Source organism: Pteronotus mesoamericanus, unplaced genomic scaffold (genome assembly GCF_021234165.1).
Source record: "Pteronotus mesoamericanus isolate MK-2021 breed Mesoamerican mustached bat unplaced genomic scaffold, CSHL_Meso_final contig_73, whole genome shotgun sequence".
Taxonomy (NCBI): domain Eukaryota; kingdom Metazoa; phylum Chordata; class Mammalia; order Chiroptera; family Mormoopidae; genus Pteronotus; species Pteronotus mesoamericanus.
This window is the reverse complement of record NW_026555245.1, coordinates 20,645,211-20,651,210: the sequence shown is the minus strand read 5'-3', so window position 1 is coordinate 20,651,210 and position 6,000 is coordinate 20,645,211.

The following is a 6,000-nucleotide window of genomic DNA, read 5'->3' as shown; positions in this document are numbered from 1 at the left end:
TAAATGTTGTTGTACCCTAATACAAAGCTTTACATTTTTTCTCAAATGTCCTTTTCAGAGTTAATCCGCCATCCCCAAGCTCAGTTGCTTATTGCAATGAGGGTCTTCTGATGTAATGTGAAGGGAAAGAATTGGCCAACTAGTAAAGATAAAAAAGAAATGAAAGTAAATAAAACACATATGGAGCATTTACTTTCAGAGTTGAAAATGTATATGAATGTATATGTATATCAGTCATCCAAATAGAAGTCTAGACTCAGCCAGCGTTAAGCTTATGAATTAGCAAAGTTTGCTTTCTACGGCCTTTCATTTTCCTTACCTGGATATTTTCCCACCACCTTCACTCTTCTTTCTTAGTCTAATTCATGATCCTTCTGAACCTCAGCTAGAGAATCAGAATTGCCCCAGTGTCAGGACCCACTTCAGGGTCCCTCTCTGCGTCACCAACTCCCCTTTACTTCTCTACTCCTCCTTCAAACACATGCTTGTGTCTTGTGCCCCTTTTCTGTGGGCCTTGCTAGTTAGGGAGCAACTCCAGGGGTAAGTGAGAATTGTTTAAATGACTGCTCTTTAAAAAAATTCTTAACTCATAGCCATTTATTGGTTCTAATGAACAGATAATATGTTTTTAAAATTGTGTTCTGATTTTGTATTGTTTTTCACAGGCTTTACTGAGTGTTGATTGTGCAGAGTGCAATGGCTTTGGTGTGGTGCGACTTATAGGAGGGCCCAGTTGTTAACTGTGGGGTGGAGAGGAACTGTACACATGCAAGGTTAAACTGAATGGCAAGATAGAGTAATGGAGACAGCTGGCACAAGCTGATTTTATTTTAGTTAACAAATGCCTATTTTTGTACATTTGTTGTGGCTGGTACTCTTCTAAGTGCTTCAAAAAATATTAACTCATTTAGTCTTCAAAACAACACAATACTATTGCTATATTCATTCCCATTCTGCAGATGAAGAGACAGATGCAGAAAGTGATTTCCTCAGGGTTGCTCAGCTATTACGTGTAGAGCCAAGGTGGAATCTCCGCAGTTTGGCTCCAGGGGCTGGGTCCTTAAATCATCTCAATGCAGCCTCTCCAGCTTTAGGAGACGAGTGCCAAAGTGTGGGACAGAGACAAGTGATCTGAGTGTGAAGGCAGAATCCATTCTGGGTGAGCTGAGGAGGTCAGAGAGGGCTCTCTGACAGTTCTTCACCCTGGCTGCCCATTGGAGCCACCTGAAGATCAGAAAAGTCCCAAAGCACAGGTCACATTCAGGTCAACTAATCCCAATCTCTGGGGGGTGAGACCTGGAAAGTTGCATGAAGAGCTTCTCCAGGTAAGCTACAGGGCAGCCAGCATGAGAACCACTGCAGGCAGGGGGCACTAGTGCTGGGCGCTGACAGTCAGCTTGCACTCAGGACACAGGGGGAGAGAGGGGGCGGTCAGGTGGGAGATGGGGAAGCAGAAGACAAGCTCCTCTTTCTTCTCTCTTTCCCTCTTCTCTCCCACATCAGGCTCTGGATCGTCCTCCATCTCCCTCTTCTTTCTCTTCCATGACCTCGTTGTCCCCCTTTCCTTTGCTCCTCTCATCTCCTCTCTCAACCCCTGTACCCTCTTCTGTCCTACATCCTCCTGCTGCCTCATCCCTTCCAGGTGTTTTGGTCATTTCACTTAACATTGCCCCTCCTCCCAGCAGAAAGTGAGCAGAGGCAGAGTTGAAGCTCTTAGATCAATCTTGAGGCCCAGTCACAGTGCTCCTGAAGTGAGGGAAATGAGGGAATGCCTGGAATGTATAGACCTGGTTCCCATATGGCATACTAGGGTTAAGTACTGGTAAAGGCTATATTCCATGGGGACCTAGGGCACATGGTCCCTGGCTCTGGGGGGTGTGAGGAGAGCTTGGAAGGCATATTGGTTTTCCATAGCTGCTATAACAAATTACCTTCAACATAGTGGCTTAAATAACCCAAATTTATGTCTTACAGTACTATAAGAAAGAAGTCTGACCTGGATCTCACTGGGCTAAGATCAAGGTTTCAGCAGGGCTGTATTCCTTTCTGAAGGTTCTGTTTCATAACTTTTTCCAGCTTCTAGAGACTGTCCACATTCCTTGGCTTGTGGTCTATTCCTCCATCTTCAAAGCTACCCACATAGCATCTCTCTGGCCCTGCTTTTGTGGTTGTCACATTGCTTTCTCTGCTTCTCTTCTTCTGCCTCCCTCTCCCACTTTTAAGAACTCTAGTGATTACTTTTGGGCCCACCTGGAAAATCTGTGGTAATATCCCTGTTTTAAAGTCATTTTATTAGCAACCTTAATTCCATTTGTACCTTAATTTCCTTTTGTCATGTAACCTAATGTATTCACCAGCTCCAGGAATTAGGATATGGACATTTACAGGGTGGGGAGGGGCATTATTCTCCTTACAACAGAATGCCTCACTGAGTAGGAGGAGAAATGACAGTAAAGTTCATTCCAGACAGACAGAACAGCAGATGCGAAGGCTTGAGGGCTTTGGCAAGCGTTTGAGGTCAGTTTTGAGGAACTACAATCAGTATCACTTGGTTGTGTCTTATAACAGACCATTACATGTACCGTTTATATAGTATATTTTGTTCTTAAATTTTACATGCAATTATGTTTACTACATATTTCATCAAAATTTCTTACAATAAACAATATTTTCTAGGGATGGTCCAACATTACAGCTAAGAGCATGTGCCCTGGAGCCATAGGGAGTAGGTTCTAGTTCCATCTCTACCACTTACTGGACTGGTACCTGTGAGAATTAGATGAGATCAAGAATGTCAAATACTTTGCTCTGTTCCTGGCACATAAATAAACCCCAAATAAATGTGAGCTGTTTTTATTGCCATAATTAAACCATGTCTTAAGCTTATGGCTTGCAGCTTATCACCCTCACTTTCTCATTAATATCCACTTCTTGCTGTAAGTAAAAAGAAAACAGCAGCAGGAAGAACATTTCTGATCTATGCAACCTGCTCAGAGAACATCATTATTATCCGGTTCAAATTATCTAACTGCAGGGCCTAAATTCAGTCTAGAATCTAAGGATTTTCTGCCCCCGACTATCATGCCAAAAGGCCCAAATGGTATCTATAGCTGAGTTTTAAGTGACATTTGGTTCTGAAACAAAAGACAGAAGACATGGGAGTGGGGGAAAGGGTGTTCTAAGCTGAACTGAAATATCTAAGGTAGGATTAATAACATTAGTAACAGCAAGAAAAATGAGTGGGACTCAGAGATGCCTAGGAAGGTACAGCTTCCTTTTTTTAATTTATTGATTTAAGAGAGAGGAAGCGGTGAAGAGAGAGGGAGAGAGGAAGAGAGAGAGAAAGGAAGAAAGAGAGACACATTGATTTGTGGTTCCACTTACTTATGCATTCATTTGTTGATTCTTGTATGTGTCCTTACTGGGAATTGAACCTGCAACCTTGATGTCTCAGGGCAGTGCTCTAATCAATTAAGCTGCTTGGCCAGGGCCTGGGAAGTTACTCTTATACCAAACTTTTTTATTTATGAATGTTATTCCAGGAAAATCTTGGCTCTCTTTTATCTGGGAATGAGATAAAGTCCAATTTGAATAGGAATTTGGGAAGGCATATATTTCCTATTAGGTGCTGAGTTTTGTGGTTACATTTGTTAACCAGTAACTGAGGACATGTAGAAATGGCCTGGCTTTTCAAGGCAGTTGTCTGAAAACCAAATGGATAAGCTACTCTATCTGACCCTCAAAAGGGTGACCAGCTGGTTTGAAAAGGGGCATTGTGTAATTACTGGGGAAGTGGAATATCTCTTGCTTAATATTATAATGACCAAATGATAGGAGGATCTTGAAAGGAGCATAAGCTATAATTTAATTTAAAAAAAATAACCAAGGCCCTGACCAGGTAGCTCAGTCAGTTAAAGCATTGTCCCCATACACCAGGGTTGCGGGTTTGATCCCTGGTCAGGGCACAGACAAGAACTAGCCAATGAATGCATTTACTTTGACTAGGGAAAGGGGATTTCTCAGTCATCGAGCCCATTCCTGGAGCTGGGGCTGGGTTAATTTCCCTTTGAAGCTCTTGGTCTGGTTTCTTATCAATAAAGGAAACCCTGTTTGCGCATGTGTGCTAGCCAGTGTTGCAATTCCCATTCAGTCTTTGCAATAATTCAGGTAGTGGTTCAGGAACTAGCCCAAGATTTTCCAGTAAGTGGTGCAGTTTGGATTTCTAGGTTTTCTAATTCCAAAGTTCACCCTTTTTCCAACACACCACCCTGCCTGAGTGAATGAACAAATAAATGTCCCATGGAAAGAGGGTCCCCTGCCCTGTATGAATAATACAGTAGTAGTTAATGTGGGAGACTGTTTCTCTTTGAGGCTTGGTTATTCGCCCATGAGTTGAGTGACATTAGGAAGATATTCCACTACTCTCTGCCTCTGTTTTTTCAACTGAATGGAAGTTGTGCTAGATCTTACCTCATGGGGATGTTGTGAGAATTAAGTAAGATAATGCAGATAGTGATCTTCCTCATCCTGGAAGGAGCCAACACTCTTATTCAGGACAGAGCTGATTTGGGGACAATTGGTCATGTGTCCAGTGAACAGTAAAATTACACTTGTCATTGCTCTACAGAGTTAAAAAGGGATGTAAGTGTTTATACATATGAAACCCCCCTGAGTGCTTTAGCATCATGGGGATTTAGGATTTATAGAAAATTTCTGAATGTAGTCAAACTCCTTGCAGGTGTATTTGGATCTTGAGGTGAGTCAGGAGTCTGAAAGATCACTGAACCACTTTTTTTTCAGAGCTTAATTCTACCGGAAACTTATTATTATTATTTTTTCAATTATCTTGATGGTGTCCTAATGCTGTCCTGCCCTCTTTATTTCCTCTCGTTAAAAAAATTAATCTTCCTCTATGAAAACTCATTCCATATTCTGCCCCCCCTCATAATTTAGTACTTTTTTTTTAGTAAAATTCAAGATATGGTGTAAATGACCTGGTGTGCTCTAGTTAAGGAGGTAGTGGGGTGTCGGATAATGAAGGGTCATGGGGCAGGGGAGGGGGAGGCTCACCCTCCTAACTTTAAGCATTGAATAGAGACTGAATTTTCTTCCCTAAGAAGTAGGAAGTAACATTTAATCTTCAGTTTTCAGTGAAGAGCCTGGGGACACAGAAAGAGAACAACAGGTGTTTAGACTCTTTTGTAGTATTGAAATGATTACTTATATACAGAAATACAATTGTTAGTGCCATTTATCATCTCTGAAAGTAGGGAAACCATTCTTTCACTTCCTCATTCATTCATTCAGTTATCATTAAATACTTACTAGTGCCCAGTATTGGTGCTAGGCCATGAAAAGATTATGAAGAAATGTAAATTTTGGACTTTAGGAGGTACTTAGAGAAGGCAGATCTGGGTAAGATAGCATAATGATCAGGTAATTAATGTTACAAAAGCATATGGATGATCCCAAGTGGTAAAACAGTAGAAAACTGGCTGCCTGTGGAATATTGCGTATACTAAGAATTTATTTTTATCTTGGTAAATTTTTTGTAAACATGCACTAGTAATATATCAACGAATATCAAACAAATCTTTGTAGAATATTAGATGCGTCTCAGTCATGTTTGTATAAAAAAAGAAAAAAATTGCCAATCAAAATAGATGTGGAGACATTCTATGGAGTAAAATATTTCACATTTTGCATTTTAGACTCTTTTTTACAGTGTGACCTTAGAAAGGAAAAGAGGTATGATGCTATGAATATAATGAATGTCAGTCATAATTTTTAAACATTGCATCATTGATGTGTAAGCAGGAGGGTCTGGGCTGACTGCACTTGTGGCAGGATTAGTAAAAAAATCAACTTAAAAGTTTTATTAGGGTATGAAGCATTGATAACATTCTGCTGTTTGTACTACTCGGTTAGGAAGGTAAAATGGAGACTTTCCATCTTACACATTTAGTTCCCTTCTTTAAGTTGGCAAACACTGACTTTTTC